This window comes from Monodelphis domestica, chromosome 3 (genome assembly GCF_027887165.1).
Source record: "Monodelphis domestica isolate mMonDom1 chromosome 3, mMonDom1.pri, whole genome shotgun sequence".
NCBI classification, from domain to species: domain Eukaryota; kingdom Metazoa; phylum Chordata; class Mammalia; order Didelphimorphia; family Didelphidae; genus Monodelphis; species Monodelphis domestica.
This window is the reverse complement of record NC_077229.1, coordinates 257,191,177-257,211,966: the sequence shown is the minus strand read 5'-3', so window position 1 is coordinate 257,211,966 and position 20,790 is coordinate 257,191,177.

Below are 20,790 nucleotides of genomic sequence, written 5' to 3'. Positions count from 1 at the left end.
TAAATTGTGACTTATTTAAATAGGTTTTTTTTAAACTCTTACCTTCTGTCTTAGTATCAGTTCTAACAGAGAAGATTGATAAGTACTAGGTAATAGGGGTTAAGTGACTTGCCCAGAGCCAGATGGCAAGAAAGTGTGTGAGGCCAGATCTGAACCTAGGTCTTCCCAACTCCAGTACTGACACATTATTCACTGTACTTCCTTTATGCCCCTTAAATAGGTCTTAGTAGGTCTGAAATGTGGTTTTCCCCCCCTTTGCTTTTATGTTTGTGTATCAGTCTCTCTGGCCTTACAAAGAATGTCACCAGCAAAATTCAGTAGTCTGTGGGTCAGAGAACTGATAGTGGTCAGTTAAGGTCTTGAGAGTTGACAGTGACTAGCATGGCTCACATCCAAAAAAGCCCCCATTTTATATGTCTCCAAAATATTTCAAGAAATTTAGAGTCTTTCATGTGATTAAGAAGTAAAAGGGCTAGTTGAGTGTAAAGATCACTTGAAGTCTTCTTGCTTATCTTTGTCTAAACATTGTTTTTTATATCTTCCATTTTGAATTCTTTGGTAACAATCCTGGAATTTTCCTTGATTTGGTAACATTTTCCTGGCTTCTCCTATTTCTCCTGCAAAAACTCTCATTGTCATAAGTTGACTTTGAATAGGACTTATTTCTATCACAATTTAAAATTCCAAGCTTAAAGACCAACGTGCAAAAAAGCCCACCTAAAGAATTTCCAGGAGTACTAACAAAGCAAAGAGAGTATCAAATGGTTTATAACATTGGCTTGGAAAGTCACTAGACTTCATACATTAAAATGCTCTCTAGGTCAACAGAATAATGTTTTCTTTTGCCACCTTAATCATCTCATTGCTCAAAATATTAAAATCTCACAACCACATTACTACTGGAGAATCATATTGTTTGGAATCCTATGGGTCCTCTATATAGGACTATAACAATGTAATGTTGAGTTTCTAGAAATGATCATTCAAGAATTGGAAGACAAGAGTCATCTTTGGAGTTCATTGATCATTATTAACAAGGTGCAGAAACCAAAAGGAAGTTTCCAAATTTACATTTCATAGTTAAATTAGGAGCAAGAAGAAGCTTTAGACTGAAGTTCCAGCCAAAGTATGCATCTTGGAATCTACTATTCAGGAGCATACTTTGGAATGAACAAACAATGATTAGCTTAGAAAGAACACAAAGAATAAAGAACAACCTGGAACTAAAAATGTTAGAAAAATTGGTTTGGGAGTATACATTTAGACCAATCAAAAACGGCAGGTTTCTGTGCTCAACTCATGTCACAGTATGGCATCTTTTAAAACAATTTCCGGAAGGCAGCTGAGTGGCTCAGTGGGTTGAGATTCAAGCCAAGAGGCAGGAAGTCCTAGGTTCAAAATTAGCCTAAGACATTTCCTAGCTGTGTGACCCTGGGCAAGTCACTTAACCTCCATTGCCTAGCCCTTACTGCTCTTCTACCTTGGAAACAATACACAGTATCAATTCTAAGATGGAAGGTAAGTGTTTAAAAATGTTTTAAACAATTTCCACCCTTCCTTTAGTCTCATGAAGCAATAAGCATGTGAGAAGCCATGATATGGACATTTCTATTTTTGTTGGGCACATCAATAAAATGTTGTATAGAGTAGTTTCTAGAAAATGTATTGTGTACATATAAGTTCCTTGGTATCATACCCATACCATACCCATTCTCAGATGAGTAAAGAATACTGTACTAGGAGTTAGAATTCCTAGCTTTAAATTTTAGCTCTGGTAGATTATTAGTTATGCATCCTTGGACAGGTCATTTAGCTTTAATGGGACTCATGCAGTTTTCTGATGCATAAAAAATGAAAGGGTTGTATTAGTCTCTAATATTTAATGATAATGAATCATAGAGGTAGGAGGGATAACATCTTATCCAATCGGATCATTTCACAAATGAGAAAAGCCCTGGGATTTTTAAGTGACTTGCCCAAGGTACCACAGATAGGAAAAAGTAGATCCAAAAAAGGACGCCAACATCCTTTTTAGTATGCCATTCTGTAAGTAAAATGATTTTAGACCAGCATATAACATGCAGTCATTTCACAAGTTACTCCTGATTTTAGGTCATTCTTCTAATATGGTTTTTCTTTAAGATTCTTCCTAAAAATGACCTTACTTCTCTCTTCCATTTGAGCAGCCATCCACTAAATCCTTTTCTATGTCCAGAATCCAAATATACAATTCCCCTAAAGGTCTTGTTCTTCATTCTACTTTAACCTCACTCACCTCTTTCTATTTTCTTGGTGCGAAAGGTATCAAACAGGAATCAAGGAGCCTAATTGTCCTACCTCCCTGGCTGGTATCCAGATATTAATAAATTTTTCTTTACCAAGATTTCTACAGAACTTTTAAGGTAATAATATAAGCCTATAAATATGGGAGGCCGTAGGCATTAAGCCCCTGAATTTACATTAAGGCTTGTAAAATAGATAGAAAGCTGGCCTATGATCTAGCAAGAGGAACTTGGGCTCAAGTCCCACCTTTGACACATAATGACTGCATAATTTAACCTCTCAGTTCTCTGGGCAACTCTCTAACACTACCAGTTTCACAAAATGTCTCAAACTGCACTGGGAGTTCATTGTATCAACAACAACAACAACAACAGCAACAACAAATCACAGGTCTATTCTCTATCCCAATTTAAATTACATTTCACAATTTAAAGCAGCACATCACACAAATATAGCACCCCAGTCATTTCATGTGAAGTATAGCTAGAGAATGTGAAGAGCAACCTGGGAACCTTTCCCCAAAAATCTATTCCTCTCCCAAAACTCTCTATTTCTCTCCAAGACACGATTGTTCTTCTAATCTCCCATAATGGTAACTTGGCATTATACTAGAAATGTGACAATCCTTGAATATCTCATTATAATCAGTTGCTAATTTTATCATTTCTCAATCTATAACATTTCTCTCATCTGACTCCTTTACCATATGCACAAAGCCAGCAACTCGGTCCAGATATTCTTATTACATTATTGCAACAGCCATTATGAATTGATTAATCTCTTTGGTTCAAGTCTCTTATCATTTTAGTCTATTATAAATATTTCTGCCAACAATTTTCCCTAATCATATATATAACCATGACATTCCACACACAAAAAAAATTCATTGACTCTCCACTGTCTTGAAGATCAAACATTCAGTCTTCTCAGCTTTCAAAGAAGTTCATAATTTATCACCACTAACTTTCCATGCTTATTACATATTATTTTCCCTCCCAAATGCTATAATTCATGCAAATTGGTCTTCACTCCATAACTTTGCACTGGCTATCCCCTGTGACTGAAATACATGTCTTCCTCATCTCTTTCTCATAAAATCTTTCTTCCTTCAAGACAGGTTAAATATCACCTTCCATATGAAGCTTTTCCTGATCCCTTCCTCACCCCCAGCTGCTGGTACCCTTTTTTCCTAAATCTCTTTTATTTAACTAATTTGTGGGCAGTTAACGCTCTGGACTTGGAGTCAAGAAATCCTGAGCTCAAATCCCACCTATGACTCTTCCTGTTTGTGAGACCCTAGATAAGACACTTAACTTCCCTCGACTTTAGTTTCCTCATTTGTAAAATAGAGATAATAGAGTTGTAAGCAGAGTTGTGAGGGTAAAATTAGGTATCTATAAAGCACTTTAACATCTTAAAGTACTATGTAAATGCTAGTTATCATTATTTGTATTTTTGTCCTTACCTTTTACTATGTATACACTGTAAAAAATTAAAAAATAATGGCAAGCTAAACAAAATTTAGTTATAAAAACTGTTCAATATAGGTTCAAAACTGTTCAAAACTATTTAACTTGCCAATCAGGTTCAAACTGTTTGGATACTTTTGATAGATGTAATCTAAAGTTGTTGATTATTTCAATTAGCTTTTTGGTTGGATCTCTAGGATTCTTTAAGTAGACCATCATGCCATCTGCAAAGAGTGATAGCTTAGTCTCCTCCTTGCCTATTTTGATGCCTTTAATTTCTTTTTCTTCTCTAACTGCTACTGCTAGTGTTTCTAGTACAATGTCAAATAGTAGAGGTGATAATGGGCATCCTTGTTTCACTCCTGATCTTATTGGGAATGCATTTAGTTTATCCCCATTGCAGATGATATTGGCTGATGGTTTTAGATATATACTGTTTATTATTTTTAGGAACGACCCTCCTATTCCTCTGCTTTCTAGTGTTTTCAATAGGAATGGGTGTTATATTTTATCAAAGGCTTTTACTGCATCTATTGAAATAATCATGTGATTTTTGTTAGTTTGCTTGTTGAAATGGTCTATTATGTGGATGGTTTTCCTAATATTGAACCATCCCTGCTTCCCTGGTATAAATCCTACTTCATCATGGTGGATGACCCTTCTAATCACTTGCTGGAGTCTTTTTGCTAGTATCCTATTTAAGATTTTTGCATCTATATTCATTAGGGAGATTGGTCTATAATTTTCTTTCTCTGTTTTTGATCTGCCTGGTTTTGGAATCAGTACAATGTTTAGTGTCATAAAAGGAGCTTGGTAAAATTCCCTCTTTGCTTATTATGTCAAATAGTTTGTATAGTATTGGGATTACCTGTTCTCTGAATGTTTGATAGAATTCACTTGTGAATCCGTCAGGCCCTGGGGATTTTTTCTTAGGGAGTTCTTTGATGGCCTGTTGGATTTCATTTTCTGATACGGGATTATTTAAGAATTCTATTTCTTCTTCTTTTAGCCTAGGCAGTTTGTATTTTTGTATATATTCATCCATATCGCCTAGATTGCTGTATTTATTGCCATATAATTGGGCAACGTAATTTTTAATGATTGCCTTGATTTCCTCTTCATTGGAGATGATGTCCCCCTTTTCATCTTTGATGCTGTTAATTTGCTTTTCTTCTTTCCTTTTTTAAATTAGATTGACCAGTACTTTGTCTATTTTGTTTGTTTTTTTTCAAAGTACCAGTTTCTAGTCTTATTTATTAAGTCAATAGTTCTATCACTTTCTATTTTATTAATTTCTCCCTTAATTTTTAGGATTTCTAGTTTGGTTTTCTTCTGGGGGGTTTTAATTTGATCGCCTTTGAGTTTTTTAATTTGCATTTCCAATTGATTGATTTCTGCTCTCCCTAGTTTGTTAATATATACACTCAGGGATATGAATTTACCTCTGATTACTGCTTTGGCTGCATCCCAAAAGGTTTGAAAGGATGTTTCGCCATTGTCATTTTCCTTGATGAAATTATTAATTGTTTCTATGATTTCTTCTCTAACTAAACTAAACAATTTTGGAATATAATATTATTTAATTTCCAATTAATTTTTGATTTCTCTAACTAAACGATTTTGGAGTATCATATTGTTTAATTTCCAATTAGTTTTTGATTTGGTTTTCCATGTACCGTTACTGATCATTATTTTTATTGCCTTGTGATCTGAAAAGGCTGCATTTATTATTTCTGCTTTTCTGCATTTGCATGCCATGTTTCTGTGACCTAGTGTATGGTCAATCTTTGTGAATGTGCCATGTGGTGCTGAGAAGAAGGTGTATTCCTTTTTGTCCCTATTTATTTTTCTTCATATGTCTATTAACTCTAATTTTTCTAAGATTTCATTCACTTCTTTTACCTTTTTCTTATTTATTTTTTTATTTGATTCATCTAAATTTGATAATGGTTGGTTCAAGTCTCCTACTAATATGGTTTTACTGTCTATTTCTTCCTTCAATTCTCCTAGTTTCTCCATTAGAAATTTGGGTGCTATATTATTTGGTGCATACATGTTGATTAGTGATATTTCCTCATTATCTAAAGTCCCTTTTAACAAAATATAATTACCTTCCCTATCCCTTTTGATCAGGTCTATTTTTGCTTTGGCTTTATCAGATATCATGATTGCCACTCCTGCCTTCTTTCTATCAGTTGAGGCCCAGAACGTCTTACTCCATCCTTTAATTCTGACCGTGTGGGTGTCTACCCACCTCATGTGTGTTTCTTGAAGACAACATATGGTAGGGTTTTGGATTCTAACCCATTCTGCAATTCGTCTACTTTTTATGGGTGAGTTCACCCCATTCATGTTCAAAGTTATGATTGCCACTTGTGGACTCCCTGGCATTTTGATATCCTTCCCTAATTCTAACCTTTCTTCTTCAGCTCTACCTGTAAATCCAGTGATTTACTTTCAATCAGTCCCCCTTGTCCCCTCCCTTGATATGTTTCCCTTTCTAGCCCCTCCCTTTTTATTCCCTCCTCCTCCCCCCTCTCCTTCCCTCCCCTTTTGTTTTCCCTCCCCTCCTCCCCCCCTTGGTTTTCCCCTCTCCTTACCCTTGGTGGGTAAGATAGAATTCAATATCCCAATGGATCTGGATGTTTTTCCCTCTCAGAGTTGATTTTCCTGAGAGTAAGGTTTAAGTAAAAACTCTCTTCCTCTCCTTCTTATAGGAGTTTTCTTCCCCTCCCCTTCCCATGTGAATCTTTGTGTGAGAAAGATTATTCTATTTGATTTTTCTTTTCCACATTACATTTCCATATATTAATATATATAGGTTGATATGAATGTAGTCCTTATAGAAGAGAGTTTGAATAAATGAAAAGGTAACAATTTTCTCCTTTTCCCTTTCCATCATATTTACCTTTTCAGGTTTTCCATGATCTTTGTTTTTCGATATCGAACTTTCCATAGAGCTCTGGTCTTTTCTTTGCAAAAACTTTGATCAATCAGTGCCCCTTGTCCCCTCCCTTGATGTTTCCCTTTTTAGTCCCTCCCTTTTTCTTCCCTCCTCCTCCCCCCTCTCTTTCCCTCCCTTTTTGTTCTCCCTCTCCCCCTCCCCCCCTTGGTTTTCCCTTCTCCTTACCCTTGTTGGGTAAGATAGAATTCAAGATCCCAATGGATCTGGATGTTTTTCCCTCTCGGAGTTGATTTCCCTGAGATTGAGGTTTAAGTAACCCCCCTCCCCTTCCTCTTCTTCTTATAGGAGTTTTCTTCCCCTCCCCTTCCCATGTGAATCTTTGTGTGAGAACCATTATTCTATTTGGTCTTTCTTTACCCCCTATTTATACATTACATTTTCCCCACATGTTAGTATACATAGATTGATATAAATGTAGTCCTTATAGAAGAGAGTTTGAGTAAAAGAAGAAGATAACATTTTTCCCCTTTCCTTAATATTTACCTTTTCAGGTATTCCTTGCTCTTTGATTTTCGGTATCAAACTTTCCACAGAGCTCTGGTCTTTTCTTTGCAAAAAGTTGGAAGTCTTCTATTTTGTTGAATGCCCATACTTTCCCTTGGAAGTATATAGTCAGTTTTGCTGGGTAGCTGATTCTTGGTTGGAGACCCAGCTCTCTTGCCTTTCTGAAGATCATGTTCCATGCCTTACGATCATTCAGAGTAGAACTTGCAAGGTCTTGTGTGACCCTGATTGGTATTCCTTTATATCTAAATTGTCTTTTTCTGGCTTCCTGTAGGATTTTTTCTTTTGTTTGATAGCTTTGGAATTTGGCAATTACATTCCTGGGAGTTGTCTTTTGGGGGTTTAGTGTAGAAGGTGTTCTGTGAACTCTGTCAGTGGCTGTATTGCCCCCTTGTTCTAGAATCTCTGGGCAATTTTCTTTGATTATATCTTGTATCACCATGTCCAGTTTGGTGTTTATTTCTGGCTTTTCTGGGAGTCCAATTATTCTTAAATTTTCTCTTCTCCCTCTATTTTCCAGATCTATCACCTTGTCGGTGAGATATTTTATGTTCTCTTCTAATTTCTTGGTGTTTTGGCTTTGCTTTATTAGTTCTTGCTTTAAAGCCTGTTTTCTTTTACAGTTTGGTCAGACTGGTTTTGTAGATGCATGAATTTCTTTTGCATTATTTCCCACTTTTCCTCCCAGAGGGCTTCCATCTTTTTGGTCATTTCTGATTCAAATTCTTCATGGGTTTGTGGAGAGTTTCTATTTCCTTTGGAAGATTTTGGAGAATTTTCTTGTATATCTTCTTCTATCTGCTCTGTATTTTGTATTTTGGCTCCATAGAATGTGTCCAAAGTCGCCCCTTTCTTCTTATTTTTCTTGGTATTTTGGGGCTTCTGTGCTTCTGTGGAGTTTGTCATCTCTGAATGTGGAGGATTAGCTTTTCTTATCTCTGTCTGGTGATCAGAGGCTTTAGTCCTGGGCAGATATTGGTTCTATGAGCTTTCCCTGGGTTAAACTGAATATGCCTCACTGGAACTGGAATGGAAGGGTCGGACCATGAGGCCACACTCTCCTCCCGGCTCGCTTTCCGGAAGTTGCCTTCAGAATCGCTGGTGGTTAGGCTGTTTCGTTGGCCTGCGGGGGGATGGGCTACAGCTTCCCCAAGCTCCAAGGGCAAGGACTTTCACTGAGACTTGGATAGCAGGATCCAGCCCGTGAGGCTGTCTTGCCTGCCCTGAGGGTTGCTGTTGTTTCGACCAGCTCTCTGCAGCGGAAGCCCCAGGCAGTAACTTTCACCGGGACTCGGGTAGAAGGCCCTGAGGGTTGTTGTTCCGAGGACCCTGCTCTCTGAGCCCGGCCAGGCTGCGGCTTCCGGGAGCCTTGGACTCTGCGCTCCTACCCCTGAGGTCCGAGTGATCTCGGGTTCTGGCTTTTGAGGGGAGCCGTACCTTTTGAACCGGGTCCAGGTCCAGGTCCAGGAGGAGGGTTCCCAGGGTCTGTGCTGTTGATCGTTTTGAATTTCGGAGTCTTAAGAGCTTATAGTTTGAGATCGGTCGGGAAGGGTTTTCCGGAGATCTGAACTTTAGCTTTCTCTAAGCCGCCATCTTAACCAGAAGTCGGCATAGTTTTCAAGCCATACAATTCTAAGAGAAATAGTTATTGGAAGTAAGTATTATTCAAAGTTTTGAGGCAGCAGTTACTCATTTTAATATGACAAGCAATAGACTATGAGAAAAACAGTATATATTTCAATGATTTGTAAATGAATGATTTAATAATTAGAGTTCTTTTAATACCTAGGGATATATGGAAGAGAGAATTATTCTATGATCATGAGAAAAAAATAACTTACCTAATTAGAGAAGATTTATATTTGATTATTAAACAGAAGAAAAGGTGGGTTCATTGTCAGAGAAAACCCAGAATCTGAGCCCAGAGAAATGAGAGGTGAAATGACATATTTCAGAAATATGTCATTAAGTTTGGAACTATGAGTAAAGGGCACAACTCTTGTTGAAGAATAATTTCAGCTGAGCAAAGGTGCAGCTTGCAAGCAGAAAATCAAAGTCAAACAGCAGTTCAACTACTTTGGCTGAAGCTTAGTTACTAATAAAGTTAGAGAAAGGAAAGGCTTTCGGGGAAAAGATGCATAGTTTGATTTTGGACCTGAGTTAAAGATGTTTGCAGGATATGCAGTTTAATTAATACATCTAAAGAGCAGTTAGAGATATGAGAGGTTAGGGCTGGGTAAGTAATCTTAACTTCATCAGCATACAGATAATTGACTTCAGTTGAGCTGATAAAGTCATCAAGAGAAATTTTATAAAGGGAAAAGAAAAGGCTCAGGTCTGATCCCTATTGGATATCTACTGTTGCAAGTGGGACCTGAACAAACATCCACTAAAGAATGAGAAGGAGAAGTCAGATAGAAAGAGAATTAGAAGAGAATAAGTGTCACTATGACCTATAAGGAAAAAAGGCATAGAGGAGTGTGATTAATGATGCCATAGGCTGCAATAAGGTCAAGAAGAACAAGGATTGAAAAAAAAAGTTATTCAACTTGGCACTTAAGAAATCATTGGCAGCTTTGGAAACTAGATTGTAGAGAATTAAAAAGTAAGAGGAAAGAAAATGGAATCATATTGAAGAAGACCTTCTCAAGGAGATTAGCTACAAAAAGGAGGAGAAATGTGGGGAGATAGCTAACAGGGATGATATGGATCAAGTGAGAATTTTTTTGAAGATGAGGAAGTCATGAGAATGGAGGTAGTAGGGAAGCAGCTAGTAGAAGGGGAGAAGAAATCAATGATAACTGAGAAAGTGCAGATGCCATTAAATTACTCTTCATAGATGGAAAAACATAGATATAAAAGACTTAAATAACTTTCCCTGGTTTAACCAAGAAATCAATAGCTCCAAGAGCAGAGCTCAGGTTGCTTTCTACTCCATCCAGTTTCAACAAGTATTCATAGATTGACTGCAGGGTGCAAGGTTCACTTGGCCTATTACTACCCATCCGCCACTTGAGGTCAGTCCCTGCACCCCTCTTTGTCTTTTGTCTTGGTGACATAATGCTAAAGTATTTAAAAAAAACATATATGAAAACATCTGAGTTTAAAAAATTTCAGACTTCTGCTTTGCTAGTTAAACAGAGAATGTTTATGATGGCACCAACTAAGGCTTATAACTCACTACATACATCAGACATGGGAATCAAACAACATGAAAGGAAAGGGGCAAAATTTTCACACAAAAAAAAACTATCTCCAAATCTCTCATCACTCTTAAATGACCATTTTGTTGAAAGCAATTGCAAACTGTGGTGAGACTTGGAGATTTCGGCTACATGCCCAGTAGGTTTGAGGTGAGTCCATTAATCAATCAGCCAAATACTGAATGCAGGCTTTTATTTGATTCTTTTTTTCAGATGAAGCCTATGAGAAAGAAACTGCGCAGTGGAGCACAGAGGACTTTCGCCTTATCATGTTTTTCTTTCTTATTCACTCTTTCATAAATTCATGTGGTCACATGGTCTCTGTGGTGCCAAGCAGAGAACACTGGGGCATATTTGTTCCACCCTGTAATAATTCAGTATTTGGGCTGCTAGAAGTTTGTATGTCTGCTCTTTCAGTCCTCTGTGTGGTTTGCTACATCACCAGAATATCTCAAATGCTGCATTTAATTGACCAGACAATTTATTTCTTCATTTTTTATGTGAATCCCAACAGGCAAAACCACCTTGGAAAGAAGAAATGACATTTTTTCTGCAAGTCACTAGTTTGTTATTTTATCCCCACAGAATTATACCAAGAATCTTACTTTGGCTGTTTTGGGAGCATTAAAGAAAAGCATTTATGTTTGCTTTGTTTTTCAGAAGTCATCAGATGACTCTTAACTATGTTTGAATGAGTACAGGAAGCAAAATATAGAATATCATATCCCTCGATTCCCCCACCCTCCCCACATCATGAGTTGACTTGAAATAACAAGAACTTACATCCATAGAGCACATCTACATACCATGCTCTTTCACTCCAACCATCCATCAAGTTCAACTTAAAACTAAAGCTCCTGCCCTGGGCTTCTAATTGGTGAGACTTTAGAATTTCTAGCCTGACCCAAATCACCATTGTCACCTAGTCACCTTCAGGCCATGTACCTCATCTCCTAGCTTTCCACCTCTTAGCTCTGGGCACAGTAATCAAATAACTGAATAATTGACTCATACTAATGTTACAGGAAAAGTCGTGGCAATCAATTTCTCTATGCAGCCATTCATCATCCCTGTGACTTTCCTGACCAATACCCATCCTCCAGACCATCACTCTCCTATAGCTCTTATCTACCCCATTAGAACAGAAGCTCCTTGAAGGCAGGATTGACTTGTTCTACTCACATAGCTACTACCCTAGAATATACTCTAATCACCTTTTTCCTGGACTATCACAATAGCTTTCTAATAAGTTCCCCACTCTCAAGTCTAACCCCACTCTAATGTGTCCTCCATTCAGCTGCCAATGGGATTTTTCCAAGGTCTAATTCTGACCATGTCTCTCTCTAATTTACTAAAATTCCAGAGGACATCTAGTGGACTCAGTGGATAAAGATCCAGGCAGGAAGATGGGAGGCTCCTGGTTCAAATCTGGCCTCAGACATCTAGATGTATGATCTTGGGCAAGTCACTTAACCCCCATTGTCTAGCCCTTACTACTCTTCTGCCTTAGAATCAATATATATAATAATGATTCTAAGAAGGAAGGTAAGGATTTTTTTTAATTCCATTGGCTTATTATCACCTCTCCCATGTCAAACTTAAAAAAAAATCTTCCATTTTTCATCAAAACCCGTTCACAACCTAACTTCTTCCTAATTTCTAGTCTTTTTGTATTTTGTTCCCCCCTAAGCATTCTATGATATAGCCATACATTTCTACTTGTTATTCTTTATACATGAATATAGTGTGGTTGTCCTGGCTATTCCTACATGCTCTCCTTCCCCACCTCTGTCTCCTGGCTTCCTTCAAGACAGCTCAAATCCCATCTTATATAAGTGGTCTTTGCTGATATACCTCCCACTCTGAAATTGCTCTTCAATTACTATATATACCCTGCATATGCATAGTTATATGAACGTAATCTCTCTATTAGAATGTGAGCTTGACTGTAAAAGGAACTGACAGAGTCTGAATACAGATTGAAGCATTCCATTTTTCACTTAAGTTCTTCGATGAATTTTTCACTAGTGTCACTTTCACAACATGATGAACATGGAAATATGCATTATATAATAATGCTTTTATCACCTGTAACATTTTATTGTCCTCTTAGGAAGGGAGGAAGGGAAGGAGGAAAGGAAGGCGCGAACATGGATTGTAAAATGTCAAAAAACAATTATGGAAAATTAAGTAGATGTAATCAGGAGAAAAACAAAAGAACTAATTTTTTTTTAAAAAAGAATGTGAGCTTGAGACCATGAACCATGTTTTTCTCTTTCTTTGTAATGCCAACAGTTAACAGAGTGCCTGGTACACAGTAAGCATTTAATAAATATGTGTTGATTTACTGAAGGAAGGTATGTTTATTTATTTAGAAATATTTATACTCTTGGTCCTTACCCCAATGCCTGCTACATAGTAATCCTTTATTGCTTTTAAATGTATCTATTCTCCACTTACAAACCCCAATTGCAATAGGTATAAATATTATTAGCCTCATTTTAAAGATAAGGAAACAGCCTCTGTAAAAAATAGACTCGAATACAGGACTACAATCCCCATGAGCCTAATTTCTACCTGCCTCAGTCTCCCCATCTCCCCTAAATTTTAATCTTTACACCTCAGAAAGGTAAGAGTTGCCCGTGGTCATATAGCTGTCATGAAAGGGTATATTACTAGGAGTAACCTGCAACTGTATATAATTTGATTTAATGATAGCATCAGTCACTTATGCATATTTCTTTAGGCACTGAAGGTGACTTCAGACACTAGGATGATTGCTATGAATAAATGACTTTTACTTGTTAAAACTGAATTAAAATTCTTTCATTACCTTTGAGGGAAAGGCTTGATGAAGAGGCTTATTTCTCTGTCAGTTGACTTCTGAATTTCATGCCATATATATTTGATTTCTCTCTTTGGTTGTGTTTTTTTTTTAATTTTGTGGTTGTAGAGAATAGATATTACTTAAGGAAAATATGTAAAGGTTACAATTCTTAAAGCTCCTTGAGCAAATGAATTGTTTTTTTGCTTTTTTATCATTAGCGCTTAATACAGTATCTCACATATAATAAGGGCTTAATAAATGATTGTCAAATGATTTACTAAAAAGAACATATTAATGACAGTTAGAGATATAGCAGTTGTTGGTCTTGGGAAGTCTGTAATTTCAAGGGTCACTTGTCTAATAATGAAAAAGAATCAACTGTATCCAAAGACAAAATAAAACGTGGTCAAAAATTTCTAAACTTTTGCCTGAAAACACTATGAAATCCTCAGATAATAAACAAAGCCCTTCAGAGGAATTTGGAAGCTGGCTAGGTTGGTTTTGATTCCTTTGTAATTTATATTAATATCTTCTTGAAGCTGGCACAATACAAAGATCAGAGGAGAAATATAGCTGAAAATCATTTCATGAAAAAATCATCACACATCAGATAAAACAAGAATTAATGTGCAAAGTGTTAAAAAAGATATTTTTATGGATGAAACTCATATTTTTATGCAGGACTATAAAAAAAACAATTATCAGAAAAAGTCCAAGTGACCCCTCAAAATCTTGACATCTGTAAAATTTAAAATTATATTTCAAATAATAAAAATTTTATATTTTATAGGAGTTTATTAAAGATCATTAGAAATCAAGGAATAAAGAGGATACAAAATAAAAAGCACGTGCCCATGGCTGATCAGCCAGTTCAAAAGCTTGCCTTACCACCACCAAGCTTGGGACCAGAAGTAAAAAGGTGGGACCTTCCACATCCCTGTCTAATATCCCCTATCTACAGGAAGTACATAATGACAGGAAGTCAATGCACTCCTGGGAAATGTAGTTCTTTTTTAGGGTAACAGATTTTCAATTATACATTCCCCTGTAGGATCCGTGCAAGACTGGTCTCTCCAATGGATCTTATAAACGTAACCAACTTTGAAATTTCAATAATTTGAGGATAAAAGGAAAAGAGAACAAAAGCAATGATTGCTAGGCACATTGACAAAAAGTCAGTTAAGGGCATAAGAGTATACATGCAAAACAAATGCATTCAACCCCACACAGTTCAAATCACCACATCCCAAATTTCACTCTGGATCTTCTGGTACAGCATGTGGTCTGTGCAAGTATCTTAATGGTGCCTTCTCCAAACAGTTCACTTTCTGGATTTGGAGAGGTAGCATGTTTCTTATCCTAAAATTACTCTCAAAAAGAATTTAAACTTTGCAATTTAGAATAATAATAATAATACTTCCTCCCCCTAAAGAGGGTGTTGAAAAACCCAGGAATCACTTAGGAATGCATGGCTGAGTTATGAGATATATGAATCAATTGACAAGAGAAATCAAAAACATCAAAAAAATCCAAATAAAAAATGTGGATGAAATATAGACTATCAAAATCTTATGTGTAAAAATTCTAAGTAAAAGAAAATAAACCTATAACAGATTATTGAATCAGGGCCCAATTAAAGTAATTTCTATCCCACAAGTCTGTAGGATAAATGCAGTAATATTTATTTACTCATGTGTAGCTAAGACTGCAGGAAGTTGCCATACAACTAGATTTTTTCATATGATAGGAAAGTGTCATTCCTTAGTCAGATTGTACCTTCTCTCTCAGAGACAGGGAGGGCTGGGATGACAGCCAAACTTTGGTACTTGTCTGTGAATATTTCACAAAGAGTGTAGAACAAGGTGTCCTACATCTTAACATATGTTAACCATCTCAACCTCGAGTCTCACACTAGGTTCAAGTAACACCACTCGCCCATATGTAGTTGCAGGGCTTCCTGTTAATCTCTGGGGCAGAGACATCCTAGCCCAGATGTGACTTCTCATGGTTAGCCCTAGCGATCCTGTCACCACCATGATGTTAGAATCTGGGTACCTCCCAGGGAAGGGCCTTGGAAAAAGGGAACAAGGCCTCCCCCACCCCATATCCTTTCGACCTCATAAGGACAGGGAAGGTCTGGGGTTGCAAAGTTTTTCGCAAAATTTTTCGTAAGGGCCACTGATCCCCCTGCACTCCAGGCTGATAAAATCATGTGGAAATCTGACTCCCCTGTCTGGATTGATCAGTGGCCTTTAACATCTGAAAAGGTTCAGGCTGCCATAACACTGGTGCAGGAGCAACTTTCCTTGGGTCACCTCGAACCTTCTACCTCCCCTTGGAACACACCCATTTTCGTCATCAAAAAGAAATCTGGGGGATGGAGGCTTTTGCAGGACCTAAGAGAGGTCAATAAGACCATGCTTCCCATGGGGGCTTTACAACCAGGCCTTCCATCTCCAACTGCTATCCCAAGAGGTTTTAGTAAAATAGTCATCGATATCAAGGATTGTTTCTTCACCATTCCCCTTGACCCAGCCGACAGTCCCCACTTCGCATTTTCCATCCCCATAGTTAATCACATAGGGCCCAACCCTCGGTTCCAATGGCGTGTTCTCCCCCAAAGAATGGATAATTCCCCCACCTTATGTCAAAAGTTTGTAGCCCAGTCCATTGACCCTGTAAGGACACGATACCCTTCAGCTTACATCATCCATTATATGGATGACCTCCTGATAGCAGCTCCATCCTCCCCCTTAGCGCAAACTATAGCTCAGACCATCATATGTGCACTTCAAGCCCGCGGCTTCAGAATAGCCCCTGACAAGGTCCAGACCCAGTACCCCTTCACCTTCCTGGGATTCCGCCTTGAGCTTGACTTCTTATTTTCACATAAGGTTTCACTCACACGCTCCACTCTCAGAACCCTTAATGATTTCCAGAAACTTCTAGGGGATATTAATTGGCTACGCCCCTATTTACAACTTGCTAAGGCAGATCTTCGCCCTCTGGAAGACATCCTTCGAGGGGATGCTGACCCCTCCTCTCCTCACTCCCTAACCCCAGCAGGCGAAGCTTCCCTTAAGAAAGTAGAACAAGCTATAGCTACACAGAACATTGGATACTTTTCTCCCCAACTTCCCCTCTACCTCCTCATCTTTCCCACTGAGTTCTCCCCCACGGGACTTCTATGGCAAGATCCTTCTCCCCTCATTTGGGTCCACCTCCCTATGTATAACCGGAAGATCCTTGCCCCTTATCCTGACCTGATCGCCCAATTAGCAATGATGGGCATCCGTCTCTCCACCTGGCATTTTGGCCGCTCCCCTGACCATGTGGTTTCCCCCTATAACAGGGAGCAACTTGACTGGCTCAAATCTCAAAATGATAATTGGGCTATACTCATATCTACCTACCAAGGCATCTTGGACAACCACATGCCCAGTAATAAATTGTTGCAGTTTTTCTCTCTTACCCCCTTCATACTTACACGCCAAACCCGATCCTCACCTATCCCGGGGGCACCCACGGTCTTTGTGGACGGCTTTAAAACTGGCCTTGCCGCCATCGTTATGAATAACCACCCCCGCTCTATCAAAACCCCTTATGAGTCCGCACAGCTGGTAGAGCTTTATGCTGCTCTAACTGTCTTCCATTCCCTGCCTGATACCCCATTTAACCTCTACTCAGATAGCAGATACGTTGTTCAGTCCCTGCTCCGACTCGAGATTGTTCCCGCTGTTCAGCCAACAACCGCCACCTTTTCCCTTTTTTCCCAGCTTCAACAAGCCATTAGACGGCGGTCCTGTCCCTTTTTCGCGGGTCACATACGTGCCCACTCCGGCCTCCCAGGCCCTTTGTCTTTCGGGAACGATCTTGCGGATCAACACACTCGCTTAGCTACCTTGGTTACCGCGACTACCCCCTCTCTCCATCCCTCAACCGACCCTGTCACCCTTGCAACAGAGGCACATAGACTTCACCACCTCAACTCTCAAACCCTTCGCCTGGCCTACAAAATCACCAGGGAACAGGCCAGGTCAATTGTTAAAGGTTGCAAGAATTGTCTTACTCTCTTGCCTGAGCCCCACCTAGGAATCAACCCCCGAGGTCTTCTCCCCGGCCACCTATGGCAGATGGACATTACCCACGTCCCCTCTTTCACTAGACTCAAATATGTTCATGTCTCCATTGATACGTTTAGCGGCTTTCTTTTTGCATCTGCGCAATCCGGCGAAGCCACAAAGCACGTTATCAAACATATGTTCCTTGCTATGTCCATGATGGGGAAACCCCTCTCCATCAAAACAGATAATGGCCCTGGCTACACCAGCCAGGCCTTTAAACAATTCTGTTCCCAGTTAGGCATAAAACATGTCACAGGTATCCCTTACAACCCACAAGGACAAGGTATTGTTGAATGGGCAAACCAAACCCTCAAGAACACCCTTTTCAAACTTAGGTCCCAAGAGACCCTTTACCCACTGTGTGGCAATCAGACCCTGCTTCTTGCACATGCCCTTTCTGTTCTTAACTTCCTCACACTGGACGAGGAGGGGCGCTCCACCGCTGACCGCCACTGGCATCCACATACCACATCTGATCTGGCAAAAGTCCTTTGGCGCAACCCCCTCACTGGCCATTGGCAAGGCCCTGACCCTGTCCTCACTTGGGGAAAAGGCTCAGCTTGTATCTTTGATGCCAAGGCGAACAACACCCGTTGGGTCCCCTCCCGTCTGATAAAGACCTTTGATTCCCCTGCCCCTTCCCTTAACACACACCCTCCAGGGGTCTGCCCCTGAGATTTCTTTTGTTTATTTTCAGGAAAGTACAAAATGATCCCGATTTGCTTGATCCTGTTCCTGAGCATCTGCCTCTCGTCAACGAGCCCTGAGAGCCCTCATCTTCTCGTACACCAAACATGGGAACTCATTAACCCTACTAATCAACTCACCATCACCTCCATCTCTTCCTCACATTGGCCGCGTGGACTCTGGTTCCCCGATATCACAGTTGATCTTTGTACCCTTGGCATTCCCTACATCTCGTCAGTTCATTATTGCTCTCCCCTCGTGCCTGGCACCCAGATTCAGGATCAATGGGCCCAGTATACCCAATTCCCACTATACGGGTGCCCCGGCTTTGGACAGCCCGCTCACTGTGGGGGTCACTCAGACGGATTCTGTGCCACTTGGGGATGCGAAACGATTGGCACAGCCTATTGGATTCCCCAAGATAAGGACCTTATCACACTCACTCGCTATGGCCCCAAGCCCACCCACTGCTCTTTCAACCTGCCCAATTGCAACCCTCTTATTATTAAATTCACCAACAAAGGAAAAACGGATCCCCGTTGGACAGATGGACTCACTTGGGGATTGCGCCTTTACAAAACTGGCATTGATGATGTCCTCCTCTTTACTCTCCGACTGCATGTAATCCCTATTACCACTCCCATGGGCCCTAATTTTGTTCTTACCGACCAACGCCGCCCCTCATATCGGTACCCTCAGCCCCCCCGACCCCTCTTCCCTACCCGATTCCCCTCCTCTACTCTCTCACTTGCCTCTACTCCCAGAGTACCTCCTGGGACCACTGATAGACTCCTTAACCTTATTGATAGCTCCTATTTAGCCCTGAATACTACCACCCCAAACCTTACGATCAGCTGTTGGCTATGTCTCCACCCGCAGCCCCCATACTATGAAGGAATCGCTTTCACTGATCACCCTCACAACACCTCCGCCCCTTCCTCTCGCTGCGCCCTGTCCCCCCACCGCCTCACCCTTGCCGAAGTTTCCGGCAGAGGCCTCTGCCTAGGTCACCCCCCTTCCTCTCACTCCCATCTTTGCAATGTTACCTTTCCCATCTCCCACTCCCCTCATTATTTAGAAGCCCCCAATAACACCTTTTGGGCCTGCAACACCGGCCTCACCCCCAGCATCTCCCTTCAGGTTTTTAATACCCCCTCCGAATTCTGTGTTCTTATACAATTGTGGCCCAGAATTACCTATCACTCGGATGCCACCTTGGGTAATCTTTTGTCTCCATTCCCTCGGGTTGTGCGGGAACCCTTCTCTACCCTTGCTATCATTCTAGGCATTGGGGGTCTTGCTGCCGGCATTGGTACTGGCACCACCGCTCTCCTACAGACTCAACACCTCGCAGATCTACATTCTGCTATGACATCTGACCTTGTAGCCCTAGAAAAATCTGTCTCTGCTTTAGAGAAATCCCTATCCTCCCTCTCGGAAGTTGTACTAAAGAACAGACGTGGCCTCGACCTGCTTTTTTAAAAGAAGGGGGATTATGTGCAGCCCTTAAAGAAGAATGCTGCTTTTATGCTGACCACACGGGCATAGTCAGAGTCAATGGCAAAATTGAGAGAACGCCTAGCCCTTAGAAAAAAGGAGGCCGAGGCCCAAGAAGGATGGTACAACAACCTTTTGAGAGGTTCCCCTTGGCTTTCTACCCTAATTCCTACGATACTAGTTCCCTTTATTATCCTCCTCATAATCCTTACCTTTGGCCCTTGGGCTTTCCAACGCCTGACTGGATTTATCAAAGGATTTATCAAATCAAATATTGACTCAGCCCTTGTCAAGTTCCCTATGGTCCAATACCATCATATTGAAATAGCAGATGTTGACCAACCACACACCCCATTTGATACTGATTGTCTCCAATTTACTAGCAGGGCGGTAACCCAATGACGGGAATAGCACAGGTCCTCGACCCCTGATGATTGAGTAACTCCCCCTGTGTAGCCTAAGACAGGGGCCGTCGCTGAGGTCCTGATTTAAAAACCTTCCCTCTAATAAAAAAGAAAGGGGGAATTGTCAGAGACCATATACAGGGAAAACTTATGACCAGGAACAAGATAAGGGTTTCTGAGAAACCGAACAAACAGGTTACTACCTGGAAATAGACGCGGTTAGACCAACGGCCACAAACCATAATAATTCTTTACATTCCTTCCTCATTCTTTCCCCAACTGCCTCCCCCCACCTCATGTGTATATATTCTTACCCTGCGCCTGCAATAAACGAGCCTTGACACCATTAGACTGACTCTGTCTTTCTTGCGTGCTTGGTCTCCCCTCTCTCCCCCTACGGTCTTTTAGGTGGCTGCTTCATGGACCCCACAGTTGTATCCGGCTGGACCCGGATATCCTTTCATATTGGCTTAGAAGTTTATCAATCCTACCTGGATTGGTTTGGTCTTTTTTGACCTTGTGTTCAATTGGCATTATACAGTTTAGCTTTGTGCCTCTTTGGCACGGTGCAATGGCTCTTTTTGTATTCCCTTCTTTTTGTATTCCCTTCTCCTGGAATCAGACAAAATCATTAAGCAAAGTCCTATAATTAATTTTTTAAAACAATCAATGGCATCATTTTTATAGACTAAGGCTTTGGGGTATGCTTTGACATTAGGGCAAATGCATTTTAAACTTACATTACTGCAAAATAAAAAAGTTAAAGAAAATCTTAGTACTGGGAGCATATACTTCAAATACAAAAAGAAATAAAAAATAAAACTGAA